Source organism: Lygodium microphyllum, chromosome 9 (assembly GCF_053477565.2).
Source record: "Lygodium microphyllum isolate KBCC chromosome 9, Lygodium_microphyllum_v1.1.10, whole genome shotgun sequence".
NCBI lineage: Eukaryota > Viridiplantae > Streptophyta > Polypodiopsida > Schizaeales > Lygodiaceae > Lygodium > Lygodium microphyllum.
The window spans coordinates 17,399,336-17,419,122 of record NC_141143.1 but is presented as its reverse complement, the minus strand read 5'-3'; positions in this window follow the sequence as shown (position 1 = coordinate 17,419,122).

Here is a 19,787-nt window from a genome sequence, read left to right as displayed (position 1 = left end):
GGTATGAAATAATTTATCTAGGAAACTCTATTACTTTATAAATGTGCAAATTACTATCCTCATCTCATATTTGATTGGTCCTTTTTGATGATTGAGGGTTTATGAAGAAAAAAGCAAGGATATAAATAAATAAATTACAATGAATTTAATAATTAATTAATCAAGCTTAAAATTCTCTAATGATCTTAATAAAGCTTAAAAATCAGGGTATATATATTGGTTAAGAGTTTTTTTAAAAAATAATTTTAATAGATAAATAAGTAATAAAAATATTAGATGCGAGTTTCTAGTGCTCACATGCTACATGTTGTTGCCAATCTTTAGCCTCATCCACACTTCAATTGCGACTACCCTCTCGGCCTTGTCAACATCATCATTATGTTTGCTACCCTGCCATCTAGTCATCAGACACAACACCCACCACCACATTAGCCCCTACCAACAACATCAACAGCCTACTATCCAACTGAGTCCCGCGTTGGCCAACCACCCCATCTATCTTGATAGCCAGCTAGCCAGCCACACTTATGCGGCTTAGGATAGTTATCAGCATGGGCCCCACCACAGTGAACCCATTCATCGGGTTGCCATGTAATCGGTTATGAAAATTAAAAGACCCTTAAAATGTGCAAGGTTTGAGCACCGACACCATCACCCACTAGATTTGAACCTACACCCCTGTGCTGGTGGCTTGAAGCTTTATCCATGAGCATGTGTGTACACAAGGTGATGAAAGTGACCATCCTCTTAATATTATAGAATAATGCTACTAGAAAAATCAGTGTGCCCACTTATAATCGGTGCTTCTACTTATATGGACCAAAAAGCATGGGCTCGTGGTGGGGCCCATGCTGATATCTATCTCTGCCCCATTGATGCCACCATTCCCAACAATCTTAAGCAAATCCACCCTAACCTTCACCATTGGCATGCCACCCCAAGTTTGCCACAGTAGTTGGCCATTATCATCATCATGAGTATTTGGCATTTGATCATTAGGAACTCTGGCTACATTTACTACATAATTAAATCACATTGATCCACCTTAGTATTAACAATATAATTCATCACCTTAATTTTTCTACTTCATTCATGTAATATTCTATACTTTACTATCTAGATATTTCACTATCCTTACCATTCAGGATTACAAACCATCCCCTTATATTCTTTAAGATGAACATACAAACGCACACAAATGGTCCTCATAAAGCAAAAGAAAGCAATAAAGATTGGAAATTTGCAAAGGTTACCAAAGGTTCTTCTCCCAAATGTCCCTTAGGAGGCGGCCTTAGAAAGAACAAAGTACTCCAAAGGGGGCATACCAAGCAAAGATCACATCTATCACCATGAGACCAAGGTCTTGCAAAAACCATGCAACTTATTTGGTAAATTAATGCCAAAAAAATCTCTCAAATCTATTTCTTTGTTCTTTAAACGTGCACATTTATGTAACCATATGACATGATTGTAAAAGACAAAAAGGATAAGGCATTTGACATCCTATCAAGAGAATAGTGGGTTCTCAATTGTTTCACACTTTGTCCCTCGTGCGTGCCATGTGCCCTATGTGTTAGGGATTAATAGGCACACCACATTGCTCTATGTGAACATTCCTTTGTGTGGTGCCAAAAGGTGCAAGTATAGCTGTAAATATGTATAAAGGGGCATTAGCTAACACATGAATGTGAACTGCAATTCAATTTCCTATTCTCCTTTATTGTGTCATTTCTTCCTTATGCTTTGTTTCTATCTCTCTCATCCTTCTCTACATTTTGAGGGTCGAGGAGAGAGAGACAAGGTTGAGCAACAATGCCTAGCCATACATGTGCTTTAGCTAGGAGAAATCCTTGCAATTTTTGGTGTGACTTATGGGTAATTCAAGGTGCCTTTTGTTGTGTAGAGAAAAATAGCCAAGGTGCTCATGCTTCTTGGCTAGAGGAAACAAGGAAATAACTAGGTGGGAACTAAAGAAGATAGAAAGAAGACTAATAGATATTTGTGGATACATGAAGAGCGATTGAACTAGGTAACTTTAGACTACTATGGATTGATTTGTATAGAGATTACAAGCATCCACTACTTGCTTAGGGAGTTCTATATTGATTTGAGTATAATCTATTACTCCTAGATTAGAGGCATATTGTTGATAGATTTGAGGTTGGCCTACTTTGCTCTAATATAGAGAAAAAAATAAGGAATTTGGGTTGAGAGATGACTCTTTTTGAAGCTTTGGGATAACATATTTTGATACATGTTAGCTATTTTGGATCTAGACTATTCTATGGATATTTGGGGACCTAGTTTTGGTCAAAGACACATTATTTTGTGCTTGGCTTTATATATAGCACTCACTGAATCTTTTAGGATGAGTTAATTTGGGATTTATCTGAGCCATAGCCTCAACATTATTGTATTCAAGTGCATATATATTTTGTATTAGATTTGAACCAAATCTCCGTTGTGATAAATACAATCTATAGTTTGGTTTTTGTCTATTTCATGTATTCATGTTGCTTCTTGCCTTTATCTTATGTAGAATTTCTTATCTCTCTTCTATAATCTCTTTTTGCAAGAGTCCCAATGTTGTAGACTAGATGCAATAAATCTCTCGACAATGTGCATGGTGTTTTGTAAGCAAACTTAGCCAACCACCCCATGCATAGTTTACATCATGGTAATAGTGGTGAAGATAGGTCTCAGCCCATTATTAACTCACTCTGATTGGCCATCATTTTGGGAATGGTATGTTATGCACGGAGCCAATTTGGACTCCATAGAATTGGAAATTGCTTGCCAAACATTACTCATGAACTTGAAATATTGATTGAGGTAACCCATGCAGTTTGAGCACCAATGCCACGAATTGGCTTGCCACTTAATATGTTAAAAATTGAGTCTTCATACCAATGAAATGAGTTCCTTTTTGTTAGTATATCCAACTGCCACATAGATATGATTCCATCCCATCTTCATTGTAGGTAAGCCGATGATGAAATCCATTGCAATGTGTGTGCATTTACCTTCAATTATTGGCAACATCTGAAGTAGACCACCTAATATAAGAGTTATGTCTTTATGTTCTTGACATGGAATGCATAGTGACACAAAATCCTTCATATCCTTCCATAGGCCTTTCTAATGAGAGAACTTAGAAACTTTATCATAAGTTTATGAAAACTTCTAACTGACCAACTATGGGCAAAGTATGCATTTTCTCCATGATATTTTTCTTAAAAGAAGAAGTATATGGAATAGCAATCTTGCCATGAAACTATATGAGACCATTCTTAATCTAAAATTGAGAATTTGCATGTATAAATCCTTGCTATAATTTTTGAAAAATATGGTTGAATTCTTCATCAAGAAGATGAGCCTCATGTAACTCCTTAATCCAATCATTATGCAATTCATTCATGGAAGACAATTTATATGTCCACATTCTTGACAGCCACAATGTTATCTTTGCTCTTAGTCTGAGTAATATCAAAATCATGACTATACAAGGTAGCCACCCATCTCTTTTGCATATTATTGAGGTTAGATGACTCTCAAAGGGCTAGAAACATGGTGTCCACCACTCATGAGCTCAAATTCTAACTATGGAGAGTGATACCACAAGATTATCATGATGTATGGATCAGAGATAAAATAAGTGTGTAGAGAGAAAAAAAAGAAATAGATTGACACAGGCTAGATGCAATAGAAACTGATATTCATTATGTTCATAGTGTGTGTGATATAAAGAGAAGAAGCCTCTTATATAGGATGATACAAGTTACTTTGATGACCTCATTGATGACCGAAAAGTGGGTTCACCTAACATTCTCTTATATGTGTAAATGAATCCAATACATCTCCCTTTTCCATGAAATAAGGGAGCATTCGTATGAGTCGAGATGAGGAGCCTATTTCCAATACCCTCCTTGTCTTGAAACTAGGTTCACATAAGATAGTGGACATAAAATATGCAAAAGATAGGCTAGGTGGTACTCACTCCCTAAATAAAAATAAGAAAACATCTTGAATAATGTCTGAGATTACAAATAGGATAGAACATATGGAATAATATCTAGGATTATGAAGTGGGAGCTCACACTCGACCACCAAGACCCATAGCCCATAGACCACTTATTATTTCAAGTGTTTCAAGCGAGCAACTATTGGCTATCTCTCACCTAGCCGAAACGCCCTCAATCCTATGAGTGTAGTGAGCTTACCTTGATGCCTGATTGAGTAGCCTTCTCCCTCAAGTACTCCGGTAGCTCCACGATCCGAGGTGTGAACTCAAGCAAGCTCAATCCTCGACCTTCAAGCTCCATCCTCAATAGCCACGTGCGTGAGACAAGAGAAGAGAGGAGAAGAGAAGAAGAGAGGAGAAGATGGAGAGCTTTCCCACGATGGTCCCTCACCCTCACACACTCACTGCCTCACACTCTTACACTCCCTCTCTCAAACACAAGCACAAGCATAAGCAAGGAGAGAGCCACTTTAGATACACACACACCAAGAATGAGCTCTTCCATTCACTTTTTTGGTTTTTATACATCCCCTTATCCCTTTGAGCACCCATCCCCTTTTTATGTGACGGGGTATCTTGCCAAGGTCCTCTTTTCCTATTCCCTTCTATTTACATTATCCCTTCACCTATACCCGTCTCCTCTTTACAATTTGTATAGGAGGGAGCCTGACACTCTTTTACAAAATTTGGGGACGCCTTTTCCCTTTGCCTTCTTTGAGGTTGCCTTTGCACCTTTTGCCTTTTCTTCTGTTATTTCCTTCGTCAAGTCTGCATTTCTAAAATTTTTTGGATTTATTTTTGCTTTCTTTTTCCTTGTCTTGCATTGAGGTTAAAATTACCCCCTCCTAGTTGAGTGCCAGTCCCATGGCACTTATGGGACTTTGTTGGTGAGGGCTCAATGTGATTGAAGGGTGATCATGTGGTTGATGATGGGGCCCTTGCAGGGATTTGACATGGAAGAGAAGCATGTTAGAATGGTCAAGGCTTTGGAGATCGAGGGTATATTGTGTAAGATATTACATAGCGCAACGAACAGAATTTGAGAAAGAGATAGAGAGTACACAATAGATAAGAGGAGAATCAGTAGGTTCTTTAACTCCAAACAACTGATACAAAGATGGCTCTGTCCACCCGTGTGCTTCCACTGTGTGAAGCTTAGATGGCGATCTAGACAGAAGATAGGTGAAGAGCTTAAGGCTAGCTGGAACAACAACTCTGACTGGGTGAAAGATGGCATTAGGTCGGCCTGCTGACCGACCTACCATATGAGCCTCCACTAGTCTGCCAGGGAATATTCCAGGTAATATTCCAGGGAATATTCCATTTACCATCGGGCCGGGGCTGCTGCCCCCGGACACCCACCAGGGGGGCCACTGGCCCTCCTGGGACCCCCCAGACAGGGGCTGCTTCCGCGGCCCTCGGACCCCACAATAGGGGCCCCTTTTAACTCCCTTACACCACAACTCGATGCAATGTGCCTCGAGTTGCTACCAGCTTAACCACTCCGTCTAACCCAAAGATTAGACCTACAATAGTCACCTTTTTTCCATCCGGTCACATAGACCTCATCTGATATACAAGTTAGGACTCAACGAATGTTCGGGCTCACATTTGGCTTCTCCTGGGCACATCTTTTGAAGTTTAGGTTTAAAAAGAACCTATCTATCCGCTGGTACCATGCTTTGGGGGCTTGTTTCAGCCCATACAATGCCTTTTTCAGCTTACACACTTTGTTCTCAGAATGGGGGGCCTCAAACCTTGGTGGCTAAGCCACATACACCTCCTCCTTGAGGTCACCATTTAAGAACGCTGACCTAACATCCATTTGGTACACTGGCTACTTCTTGTGGGCAGCCACTGCAAGTACCGTGCGAATAGTGGTCATTCTGGCAGTTGGGGCAAATGACTCTTGAAAATCAAACCCTTTAACTTGTGAAAATCCTTGGGCAACCAATCTAGCTTTGTACTTTTCTAAGGTACCATCAGCCTTGTACTTTACCTTCCAGATCCACTTGGTGCCAATAACCTTCCGCTTTGCTGGTCGATCCACTAGCTCCCAAGTGTCATTCTTCATTATGCTATCATACTCCGCCTGCATAGTAGCCTTCCATGATGGATCTGCAAGTGCTTCTTCTAAGTCAGTTGGCTCCTTTACTGCTCTCATAATCTCAACCATCAAGGCCATATTGACTATGTGAGCAGAAGCCCTCCTTTGCTCCTCTATTCTCTGAGACCTTCTTGGTCCGTCTGCCTTCTCCTCAAGAGATGCAGGCATAGGATTATTGTGGTCATAGAGCTGCTTCACCTAGTGTAGCAATGGCCTTTCCGGTGGGGTGATGTCAGGTTGGTGAACTTTTTCCTCATCATCTGAAGATGATGCTTCCTCCTCCTTAAGGATAGGGATAGCTCTCGGGACAGGTTCATAGTGGACTACTTCTTCTGCTTGATGATAAAGTGGAAGAACTTGCCTTCTCCTCTTCCACTGTATGCAGCTCCTCCTTGACCACCACATCACGACTCGCGATGATCTTCTTTGCCTCTTGGTCATATAACGTGTAAGCCTTTTGCTTATCACTATAACCCAAGAAGATACATTTTCTGCTTTTTGGTTGTAACTTGTTTCTCTTCTCATCTGGAACATGTGCATAACATTCACATCCAAAAATTCTGAAATGTGAAACAGATGGTTTCTTACTAGTGTAAGCCTCATGAGGTATTTTTCCCTTGAGAGCCTTTGTATAGCTCCGATTTAGAATGTAGACTGCAATATTAACAACTTCAGCCCAAAAATGGTTAGGCAATCCCTTGCCCTTTAGCATGCATCTTGTCATCTCCACAATGGTGCGATTCCTGCGTTCCACAACACCGTTCTGCTGAGGTGTGTGAGGCGTCGTCAATTGACGCTTGATCCCTTTGCTCTTGCAAAAGCCTTCAAACTCCTTTGAGTTGAACTCACCACCACCATCTGTTCTAAATTTCTTCACACTTTTCCCTGTTTCATTCTCAACAAGTATTAGCCATTCTTTAAACTTACCAAAAGCTTGAGCCTTATCACGAAGGAAGTACACCCACATCTTCCTACTGTAGTCATCGACAATCAACATAAAATAAGAAGATCCCCCCAAGGCCTGTGTAGGCATCTTACCACACAAGTCAACATGCACCAACTCTAGAGGAGCCTATGCTCTATTCTTGCTTTCTTATGGAAATGCCTTTCTTTGTTGCTTGCCCATCATACAAGCTTCACATGGTTCCTTGAATTCAGTTATTGTAGGTAGGTGAGCAACCATACCTTGCTTTTGCATCTCCTTCAATACTGCAAATCCGATGTGTCCAAACCTTTCATGCCAAAGCTTACTTGTGCCCACTCCAGTGGTGGCTGTAAGAGCACTTAGCTCATATAGGTTGTTCCTTCTTTCTCCTTTGCCAACAATTGTGCCAGCACTATCAATAATTTTTGCACCTGTCTTCTTGAACCTCACTTCATGACCAAGATCAGTTATGGCAGCCAACTGATAATAGATTTCTCCCGATTTCTGGAACATACAACACATTTGAAAGCTTTTTGACTTCACCATTTGCAGCAACAAAAGAAATAGTACCTGTGCCCGCAGCAAGGCATTTAGCATCATTTCCAACCGTCACAGTGATGGATTCTTGTAGAGGCTGCATAGAACTGTATATACCTTTCTTGTTGGTCATGTGATGGGAGGCCCCACTATCCAACACCCATGAGTCAGTGGTAGGTTCTTCTTGCGCTGAGGAGCACACTTCCTCAATGGTCGCCATGAATAATTCCAGCTCTGCTTCAGCCGTATTGGCTGTCTCTTTCCCTTTACTTTTAAGGGTACCATTTTTTTCATCTGCCTTCTTGACACGACAATCTGCAATTGCATGTCTTTTCTTCTTGCAGTAGAAGCACACTCCTTGAAACTTCTTCTTTCCGCCCTTCTTCTTTTTGTCACCATCATTTTTGGTGAAGGAACCACCTTTTCCTTTTGCATTGGTAGAGAATGCAACATCTCCATTGTTGCTTCTTTCTCGGGCTTTCAGTCTCAACTCCTCCTCCATTAATAATGCACAAAACTCCTCAAAAGTCAAAGCTTGAGGTCTCACCTGAGTATTAAGGGCAATTACTAGTCCATCAAACTTTTGTGGACAAATCCGAAGACACCTCTGAGCTAGCTCTTCGCTAGTCTTTTGTATCCCAGTGCTAGCCATCTGGTCGCGCAGATTCTTAATTCGAGTGATGAATGGTTCAACTGTCTCTCCTTCAGCAAACTTCTCCGCTGTTAGTTGATTCTCCAAGTTTTGAATCCTCGTTTGGTTTCGTGTTTCATACTGACTCCTTAGTATATTCCAAGCCTCTGACGCTTTGGTTGTATGCTGAATCAAAGTCAAGAACACTGTCAGAACAGCTTGTAACTAAGGCACACAATGCATATGCATTCCTTCGTTTCCAAGCTTGTAGAAGATCTGCATTCGGAGGAATCATCACACTAGGATTTGATGGATTGGGGGTAGGCTATGGTTCTGCGTCAGTCCCCAACACAGTCTCCAGAAGCTCATAAGAATCAAGGATAGTTGTAAATTTGAACTTCCACAAGGTGTAGTTTGTACCATCTAACTTGCCTTCGCTAAAGGTTGGTGGACGAATCCTCAGTGTTTGAATAGTCGGTACAACAACACCACCTCCTACACCGCTTTCTGATGCACCTGAACCGCTTCCAGAAGTCGACATAGTTTCTCTTTGCTATTGAAGCCTTTGTCTCTTGCACACTCTCCGATCTCTAGAGCCCCTTGGGTTCTGATACCATGTAAAATATTACACGGCGCAGCGAACAGAATCTGAGAAAGAGATAGAGAGTACACAACAGATAAGAAGAGAATCAGTAATTTCTTTAACTCCAAACAACTGATACAAAGATGGCTCTGTCCACCCGTGTGATTCCACTATGTGAAGCTTAGATGGTGATCTAGATAGAAGATAGGTGAAGAGCTTAAGGCTCGCTGGAACAACAACTCTGACTGGGTGAAAGATGAGTGAGAGATGGCTGCGAAGGGGTTTAGCTTTTATAGCCCATGAAGGTTGTTAGGTTGGCCTGTTGACCCGACCTACCATATGAGCCTCCACTAGTCGGCCAGGGAATATTCCAAGGAATATTCCCTTTACCATTGGGCCTCAGACCCTCGCCAGGGGGGCCGCTGGCCCCCCTGGGACCCCCTTTTAACTCCCTTACACCGCAACTCGATGCAATGCGCCTCGAGTTGCTACCAGCTTAACCACTCCGTCTAACCCAAAGATTAGACCCACAACAGTCACCTTTTTGCCATCTGGTCACATAGACCTCATCTGATATACAAGTTAGGACTCAACCAATGTTTGGGCTCACATTTGGCTTCTCCTCATAATGGGGGCCTTACAACTTTGAGCACCATGGATCATTGGTAGCACCTAATGAGGGTGGGGCATTGATCATATCTAACATATTGAGTGGTTGACTGAGGCCTCTGAGGTTGGTGGTTAGTCACATTTGTATTTACTTGAAAAGGAAAAGAAAATTTCACTGCATAAGGGGTGTGTGTACCATACCATGTGGTGCATTGTGTCCATGCTATTGGAACTGGGAGCTGGATGGAGCCTGGGGTGTTGTTCCACACTTGAGGACCAAGTTTGTGCATAGGAGAGGTGTAGTGAATGTAGTTCGGGGAGAAAGATCTAACCATAGGAGCATGAACACCCTAGGTATGTCATGCCCTTGATGTGCCCTAAGTGTGAAGTGGAGAACAAAAGGGGCTAGGGGGTTAGACACGAAGTCTGTGGATTGTGACCACTGGACACGTCTAACTTAAGGACCCCTAGTGCATTGATTGTGATGCTCAACAAAAATGAGATGTATTGTTTTCTTTCGTTTTTGATTTTCTTTTTTGTTATTTTGCTTTTTTCTTTTGTCTTTTTCTTGTATTTTCTTTTTGCTTTAAAAAAAATGATAAGTATGTGGAGAGCTAGTCCCTATGATCGTGATCATGGGAGGAGGAGGTTGGGGGATTAAGGGACTTGCCAAGAAAGTACTTGCCCTCCATGTATCCTTTTAAGTTTATACATATGTTGAGAGGGGTAGTGGATAGGAATGGGTGGTTGCATCTAGTGAAGCAACTATCATTCATGTCCTCCAAGAGGGCCATGTAGCAAAAGGATGGAAGGAGGGCAGCTCGCATCATTAACCTAGCCATGGTGCATCTATCTATGTTGGCATCATTCAAATAAAAAAATGGGGGTAGTAGGCGGTATTCGTGAGAGGTAGGTAGTTGCTTAAGCAAAGACCTAAGTAGCCTAAGGTAATTATAGATTTTTCATAAAGACACGATTGAGGTAGGAGGAGAATTCACTAAGAAAGTGGGAGATGGAGGGTCCTAGGTCATTTTTGCAGAATATAAGAGCTTCCTCCGGCTTAGTAGCATTTTAATTGTAGATTTTAGGGAAGTCATAGAGACCATGGATGTGTCGGGGTTAAAGTCCACCCCTACCCTTCTTGGATATGGCATGTGTCGGTGTTAAAGTCCACCCCTACCCTTCTTGGATATGGCATGTACACTGGGTCATTTCTTTTGTAGGGTAGGGTGCTGAAAAATGACATCCATGCATCTATGTTCCCATCCTAGATTCTCTACCTCCATCTTGGATGTGATTCATACCCTTTGATAGTCATGGGTACCTCCATGATCTTGTCTTCCTAGTAGTCATGTGCCTTTGTCCCCCACAATGTTGGATGTGTCTCTGTTTCTGCACTCCACCACTCCCCAAGCCTTTTGCCCATGTTGATTACTTTCTCCACCACTTTAGAGGATAATACCCGGCTTAGTGTGGGTGGGTATTTGAAAGTGAAATTGAAGGGCTTGCACTTGTTCTCCCACTGCTCCCATATACTGCGAGCTCTAGGTTCCAGTTGGTTGGAAAGTATTCTTCTCTTTGTAGGATTCTTCTCTTTGTAGGATGGGGGCTTTTGGGGTTGCTAGGGGTCGTGCCCTTAGCCTTCTTTGTGCTTGCTCTACCATTTGCTTCCTTCTTATTCTAATCTCCTCATTTCTTTTTGCAGTTGTGTCCACCTCCTACTATGCTTCTAGTTGTGGAGAGGGAGGCTGTGAGACCTGCTCCTCGTCATGTTGCCCCATCTTGAAATCTAGCCTTGCTTTTGGAAGTGGCACCTATTGTTGCTCTCTTTCCCTCATGGGCTCTTGTTGTCCTTGTCCCTCTATAAAGCCTAATAGCTCCACCTCTTGGAGCTATTAGGCTCTATTTTTAACAAGTACTCTTGTTGCTCTTTTTGGCTTAGGCTGGGTCCCGCTCCTCTTGTGGTTGGACACACAGTCCATGCCTTATGGCTCTCCAAGTGAACGCCAACTTCCTCTTTAGAGTGTCAATGGCCTCCTCTTTTGACTATGTGAGGTCCAAGATGGAACTAAGGAAGGCACATTGTTGGGCTTCCAATCTCATGTTCGCAGCCTCTACCCTACTGCTAATACTCTGTCACCTTCTGCATGGGCTAGATGGCTTACCAAGTCTTTTAATCTTTCTTCACTTTGGGTCACCCATGCTTCAGCCTTCTATTTCATCTCCTCTAGGCTCTCACTTTTCCTTTGGGCTAAGGCCACTATCATTGGCTCTCTTGGTCTTGCCACTTTTGGGTCACTTTTTCCTTCTCCTCCTCCAAGTACTTGATTTCTCTTTCTAGCCTTCCTTGCTCCTCTATCTCCATTAACAGCCTATACCTCATTTCCTCCATCTCTCTTTGATGCTCTTCTCCTATGTGAGCTCTCTTTTCTTCTCCTATTGTGAGCTGATCCATGGCTTCTTGAAATCTTCTCATCTGCCTTGTCAGGTCTTCATGTTGCATGATTAGTAGCTTGTATTATCTTTGTAAGCCAATTATCTCTTGCACTTCTTCTATGAGACTTTCTTGCCACCTATCTTCGTCTCTTTCTTTGGCCTCGAGCTCTGCCTTCAGCTCACTTATCTCTTTTTGATAATCGACCACTTGGCAAGTCCTCTCCAACTAAAAGGCTGCCAATGTTTCTCTTTCAGCTTCCAACTCCACCGAACCCTATGAGTTGTTTTCTTTTCTTCCTTAGCCCTCTCTAGCTGTGAAAGGAGCTCTTTGACTTACTCATCATAGCAGCCCATGGATGGCGGCACTGCTATAGAGACTCGATGTTGTGGATGCCTCTATTTTTTTACGTCTTTAGGTCTTGTCTTGATTTGGCATCTGCACGGGCCGGTCTCTTTGTTCCAGTTGTCGAGGCTCCTCCACTTGAATCTAGAGCTACCTCTTGTGATTTATTTACTAGGGATTGCACCCAAGCCATGAGATTGCTTGTATCCACTCACTGTGGTTGAGGTGCCTTGGGTGGGTGTGGTAGATGGGGTAGTAGGCACGAGAATAGATGGAATTGATGTTATGGGCTCTTGCCCCTTTCCTTTTGTTACTAGTGGTGTTGTGGTTTCTGGCACTTGGGCACGAGGGCCTTCTCCTCCTCCATGATTTCATGGTATCCAACTCCTCCTATGCTTGGAGGGCTGTTCTACCAACATGTGTAATGCTTGAGCCATGTCTTCATCTTCCCTTGTGTGTAGCTCTTCTACCTCTTCTTATGCTCTCCTCTTTCTTTCCTCTTCGACTCTCTTAGACTCCTCTTGCATCCTTTGCAATTTGGCTTTTTCTTTCCTCCGTCTCTCTTGTTCAGCCTTCTTTGACTCTTTTTGAGTCTTCTATAAGTCGGCATTCTCTTTTTTTGTCATTCTCTCCCCCACTTCTTGTTGCTACTTCTGGAGTCTTCTTCTTTGGCTTTTTAAGCCATCCTCAACTGGATTGTGACTCATGTTCTTCTCCCTCACTTATTATTCTTTTGCTAGATTATTCTTTCTCATGAGGCAGTGTCCTCTCGGGTGTCTCTCCTACCTCCTCTTCACCTACCACCCCTTCCAATGCCTCCTAGATGAGGGTAGTTAGTACTCCACTGAACCCTATGAATGAATCTTTTGAGGTAGGTTTCTTTCTTTCTATTCAACCTTTTGATATTGGGAAATCTTTGCCACAGTTGGCCTACTCCTCCCTAAGGCTAGTGCTCTAGCGACAGATTGATCAATCATCTTTCTGCACATAGCCATTCCAATCAATCTCATAATCGGGCGAATGGGCTGCAGACTCTCCAACAAAGGCACTTCAATCCTGTGAATGAGTGAGTTGTACCTTTGGCTTGAAAAAAATGTGTAGATGACCTTGCCACGCTGAGTCTCACTTCAGGGTCAGGGATATGATGGCGTCGTTTGTTAGGATTTGGTCCTTGTTCATGTTGAGCATGGCATAGACATCTCTTTTTGGTCTCCTCTCCACCTTGTATGCTAACCCTAGTGCCTTTTGCACCAAGGCCTTGCTCATCTCTACTCGCACCTATTTGGACTCTTTGCCTCTCCCCACAGTCATGGTTCCACATGTTCTATTATAGTTGTAGATTCTTAAGAAATCTATTCACTGATTGTAGTCGACCTCCTACCCAAACTTCTCAACTTACTTTGCTAGTTTGCACTCTTTTATGATTCTTCTTGTTGCTTCCTTTTTGGCCATCACCTTGTTGACATTATGGATGGTCCTAAACTTCAACTGATTATAGTCACGATTCTCAAGGGTGATGCCGTATTGTCTTCTCTCTTCTTCCATGAATGGAAGTTGATGGGCACAGTCTTGTTGTCTTGCCATTTCTAGCTCCTGTTCTAGCACACCAAGCTTCCATTAGTTCATTTGCAAGATCATTTTCTCCACAAGAAGACAAAGGGATTACAACACAATTTTCACTTTAAGGAATTCATTTATTCCAAGCAAGCATTTCCTCCTTATTCTTTTTATATATAAAATCACTTTTCTCTTCTTTTTGCTTTTAGGTTTCAGTTTTGAGGTTCTCTTATTATTTCTTTTGCATAGCAATCCATGTCGAAATCTTGGATGTCTACATGAGTAATGTAGGTGAGGACATCCATTAGGAAGTCACCGGAGTTGATTTTGCTGGCAATGTGTAGCTCTCCCTCAGTAAGGATGTGATCTAAATAGGGGTGGGTCATGACATGCTCTTCTAGAAGTCAGTTGCAAGTAATGGCCAAGATTGTATAGGAGGTGGAAGCTACGTAAGTTGGGTCGTGCTCAAAGGTTTTTATTGCGTGTCTTATTCTTGGTTTGTGGCAGAGATCGCGTTCTTGTCATAAGATGTGATGAGTCATTGTTTGCATGCTTGTGCATGAGAAATTTTATTGGCAATCAACTCTTCAGCACCCATTTGATGCAATCCTTGGTGCTTAGGCACCCATTTGAACTTGGGTTCATTGGCCTTGGTTACTCTCTTGATGGTTTGTTGGCATTGAGGCTTGGCGGGTTGTGACAAGTCATGACCCCCCTCCTTAGAATTAGTTGTAGGTTTATCTATTAGTGGCTTTGTGGCCTTTGATGGAGCCATGTTGCCCTTGTTGAAAGTTGTCACTATGCGTACGTTACCGATGTCAAGGTGAATGCACTGTAACTCATAATTGACATTGCAATGTGCCTCCTTCTTAAATGTGTGTCCTAATAGTGATTCGTTACCAACATCCTTTGTGTTTGGCAATGCATAAAAGACCATGGGTATGCTCTCAAACTCAATAGAAAGATTGCACCTTTGAAGTTTTCCAAAATCATGTACGATTGACCCCCAAATGGATTGAGTTTAGCATTCATGGGTCATAGTTGTGGTTGACCAATGAGAATCCAATGAACATGAGTTAAGATACTAAAATTGGTCCTCGTCATTGATCAATGCATCGAAAGTATGAATTTTTTGGGTGGTGACCATTATGCATAGGTAAGTGGGTGCTACTACTTTCTCATCTTCATCCTCAATCTTTGTAATTGTGGCAACTCATACGTTCACAGGGGACTCTAGCATCGGAGGTTTGTGTAGTGGATGTGTGGGAGGATAGTACTTCTTTATGTGGCTACCATTGAAGAAGCCTATGCCCTCTCTGTGTAGGATCTTGAGCTCTACATTCCGGTTTGGCTAATGGTGCAGACTACTCTAAAAGGCCATAATCCCCTAAACTTCATCTTTTTTTAAATGGCCTTTCATTGAGTATAACAATACTAGGTCACCTTGGTTGAAGTCTCATTGCTTGACATGCTTATCAAACTGGCTCTTATGCCGTGTCTTTTTGCAAATTAGTGCATGGGTAGCTAGAAGTCGAGTGATTGTCTCTAATAGGTGTTCTAGCTCAACTAGGCATTCTGTCCATGCCTCCTTTCCATCCCATCTCTCTTGGATGGCTAGGGACAAATAATTCCACTAGTAGAATAGCTTCAATGCCATAGTCAACTTAAAGGGAGTCTCTGTCCCTTTTAGTTGACCCACAACCATTTTATAGACTATTCGATAGGCCCATAAGACCGCCATTAGCTTGTTGCCCCAGTCTCATTGGCACAAAGCATAGACTACTTTGGTTAGGATGTTCACTAAGATCTTGTTTGTGGATTTAGCCTGGTCGTTTGCTTGAGCGTAGTAGGGTGAAGATTTCCTATGGATGATCAAGAAGATAGACAGGAGGTGGACAATCACTTCGTTGATGAAGTGTGTGCCTTGGTCATTAACCAATTCAATGGAGTAGCCAAATCATGAGATTACCTTCTCCCAGAGGAACTTAGCCATGGTCCTAGCATCATTTTTCCTAGTGTCTCGTGCTTCTGCCCACTTTGTAAGGTAGATTGTGGTGATTATGATATACTTAGCTTGTGACTATTGTGCTGCAAGACTAATCAGCCCAATGAAGTCAATCCCCCATTTTTTGAATGGTTTTCTTGTGATGATTGGGGTTAGCTCCATCTTGTCCTTATGCGAATGGGGACCTTGGTCCATTGGCACTCATCATAGTGCTTCACAAATTGTGCTACATCATGGAAAAGCTTGGGTCACCACAGTTGAGATTGCAGCACCTTGCATGCTATCATGTCTTTGCTGAAGTGTCCTCTAGTGATTCCGTCATGTGCCTCTGCAACAAGTATGTCATGCATCTCATGTTCACTCACACATCAGGTGGGTGGTGTAAGGTTGACAATAACTATGAATTTCGAGGAGTCAATGGCAATGCCATTCTTGGACACTAGGTGTCCCAGGATGCATCCATGTTTCACCCAAAATTGGCACTTAAGGGGGTTCAATGAGAGATGATACAATCTGCATTGTTCAAAGACTGCATTCACAGAATGCGTGAAGTTTGTCTAGGTATTCCCTCCAGCTTGAGTGAATACACAGATCATCAACGAACACTTCTAGCTCTCACCTAAGCATGTCCTTGAAGATGGCACACATGAGTCATTGGAACATGGCTTGCATATATTTCAGCTCGAAGGACATGACTATGCAGGCAAAGATTCCAAACTCGGTAGCAAATGCAGTATTATACCTATCATCAGGATGCACTTGCACTTAATTGTAACATGAGAAGCCATCCAAGAAACTGTAGGCTTCTTTGCTAGCCACTCTCTCGAGCATATGCTCAATGTATGGCAGTGGATAATTGTCTCTCTTCGTAGTAGTGTTGAATTTCTTATAATTAACACACGCTCTGATTTTTCTATTCTTCTTTAGGACAATTACAATGGGCAAAACCTGGTCCATGTGCTCAATTTCATAGATGATTCCATCTCTTAACAGCTTGTCTATCTCCTCCTTGATTGCATGAGCATGCTTGGGATTCATCGAATATGGTCGCTCCTTGATCGGCATTTCCTCTAGTGTCATGGGAATATTATGAGTCACTACACTCGGATCTATTCCTTTCAGTTTGTAAGTGAATATGTCTATGTACTCTGGTAGAAGTGCAATGAGATTTGCTTCTTCCTACTTGGTCAAGTTGTTAGCTATGAAGACAGGTCGAGGCTTCTCCCCTTCCCTAGGTCAATCTCCTTGACTTTGGAAAGCCCTTCTACGGGTTCGTTTGCTTGTCCTTACCTTTTGGCACCCAACAAGATTACTACTCTATCTCCCTTCTTAAATTTCATGAATTGCATTGGTAGATCTTGTGGTTTTTTATGCTCCTTAGCTTTCGACTCCCTAGGTTGTCTCTTTCATTGCTCCCTCAACCGTCTATGCCTTAGGTGGAGTGGTAGGTCCCCCTTGATGCATTTGGTCTTAGGTGGTCGGGGTATTTTAGGATCACTATCTGAGTTTAATTTTGACTTAGAATTGAACTCTCCATCTTTGCTAGAAGAGGGAGTCTCTCCTAGTGGTCATAGCTTTGAAGGTGATTCCATTCTAAATAGCGGTGTGGCACTTGGTTGGGTGAGCCCTACTCGTTTGTAATAAATTATCCCTAAGTGTTCCAACCATGTGCGATCAAACTCCATTCACATGATTTCTCTCTAGATTTTAAAGGTATTCCCCTTCTATAGTTTGTAATCTACTCGTATTTTCTCAATTATGTGTCCACATCAGTGTCATACTCTATTGTGTCAATCTCTTCTTTGCTCTCTTCACTAAGGGAATAGAAATCTTTGTACTCATCATCCAAATTGTCCTCATCTGAATGCTCGTAATCTCCTAGGTTTCTATGCTCCTCTTCTTTCTCATATGTGACTAAGGCCCAATTGTACATTAGGTTGTTCAGATCATGTACCTTGGTCCACTTCCACTTGGGTTCATCCATGAGATCCTGGAGGGGCCTAAGGTTAGTTGCTAGGTTGCTAGCTAGCTTGTCTGTCAAGTACTCTAAGATCCCATGGAGGCTCTAGCTTGTTGTTTGGGACATGGAATGTAACAAGGGTGGGCTGGCTACTAGAGCTTCTAGCCATCATGCATAATGGTACTAAGGGCTTATTCGTGAGCTCACAAGTTATCTTAATAGATTTCTCTTATTCCTCCTCATTGTTTGAGAATGGCAGATCGATGGTGGCTAGCACATGCATCCAATCTCGCTTGTCCTTAGGGCTAGGGATATATTTTGTTAGTGGCCCATAAGATTTTCTAACTTAAGTGTCACCCTTCATTATAATGGAGATGGGATTTAGGTCAGCTGGCATTGTCTTCTAGGTGTCCATTTCTACTCTCACTACTTCCATTCGATTGCTCAAGATGATCAGACCGTTGTCCCAATCTTCTATAACTCATGCATTCCATATCCAAGGTTGGCCTAACAGGATGTCACAGTCTACTCCCTTCATGATGACAATGAAGTCCACTGAAAATTGGACTCTTGCAATCTTCAATGGCCAATTCTTCAACACTCCAAATGGCCAAACTTTTGTCCCATTGGCCAATGTGACATGAAACCTAGCATTCTTGACAGGCAGGTTACCCCAATTAGGAGCATTGTGTGGCTAAGTACACTAACTCTAGCTCTCCCATGTCCACAATCCCTTTCCTCGTAGCGTCTCCTAGTGCTAAGAGTGGTAAGATTGCATGCATCTTTGTGTCTTCCTAGAAAGCATTAACATGTAAGTACTTAGGCATTGAGTGCAACATCAAGCTAGGTATCTGAGTCACTGCTTTGTGGTCATGTAAGTCAATTGCCCCTTGCTTGATTGGTCCTTCCACCCATTTCTCCAACTCTTGCCACAATGTTGGGAGCTGCCTAAGCAGGTCTCCTAAGCGCAGAGTCACAGGGGTTGTCATTAGTGTCGTAATAAGGCTGTCAAATGCTTGATTTTCTCCTAATTCAATGCTTCTTGGACAATGGCCATGGCTAGTTTGCTAGCTCGTGGCATTTAAGATTTGTCTATGTGGTATTGCTTGAGGTGCAGATGTGTCTCTTAACTTTAGTTGCATAGATAAACCGGTCTGATCACACTAGAGAGCTCATCAATTTCATCTTCTAGGATGGGCTCAGCATCCTTCAAGTGCTCTTAGGCTTCTCTCACCCACTCCTTGACCTTATCTCTATGGCTTCAAGTTGGTGCTTCGGGTTGGGGTACTCCCTGACCTTGGCACTTCCCTTTTCCACAATCTTCAGAGCGAATGTTTTTGCTTTTGCGTTTGTGACTTTTTCCCTTGTGGTTAGTGTTGTGGCACTCTCCATCTTAAAGCATGACCTTCACTTTGGTTCTCTTCCTCCTTCACCTATGCCTCCTTTTTCCTATTGAGGTTCCATCTAGATTACTAGGCCTTGGCAGTGATATGCCAGCCTACTTCATTTGTGCTCGAGTCATAACATGTGATAGGATAGGCATAGCCTCTCCATCAAGTGTTTCAACTTTGAACAAACCCACCGGTACTGATGCTATAATCATCAAACTAGAGAGTTGTTTTTTCTAGGGCAATCTGCAAATAGGTGGGTCATTCCACACTTTGGGCATCTAAGGCTAGCCTTCTCTTGATTGGCTTGCTCCCTCTTGGGGCAATGTGAAGAAATATGCCTTGGGTGACCACAAGTCCAACATGCAGTCAACTCTTGGGTTTGTCCTCCTAGGCCTCTATCCCTACCTTTGCCTAATGCAATCACCGGCACTAGTCGATAGTCCATGCGAATAGGAATACCCTCTTCATCATACGAGACGTAAGGGCTCACATATGCTTCCTCATCATTTGGCTCCTCCATGTAGTGGACTGGAGCATTGCTCTTAGTGGGTGGGTTATGAAAGGTCTAGGTGACCTAGGTATGCTTATGGGATTAATCTCCATTCTAGGGATGGATAGTTTCACATTGTTAGGTGCTAGAAGAGCCAATGGGGATCCCCTTCTAAAGATGTTTGGTGGCCTA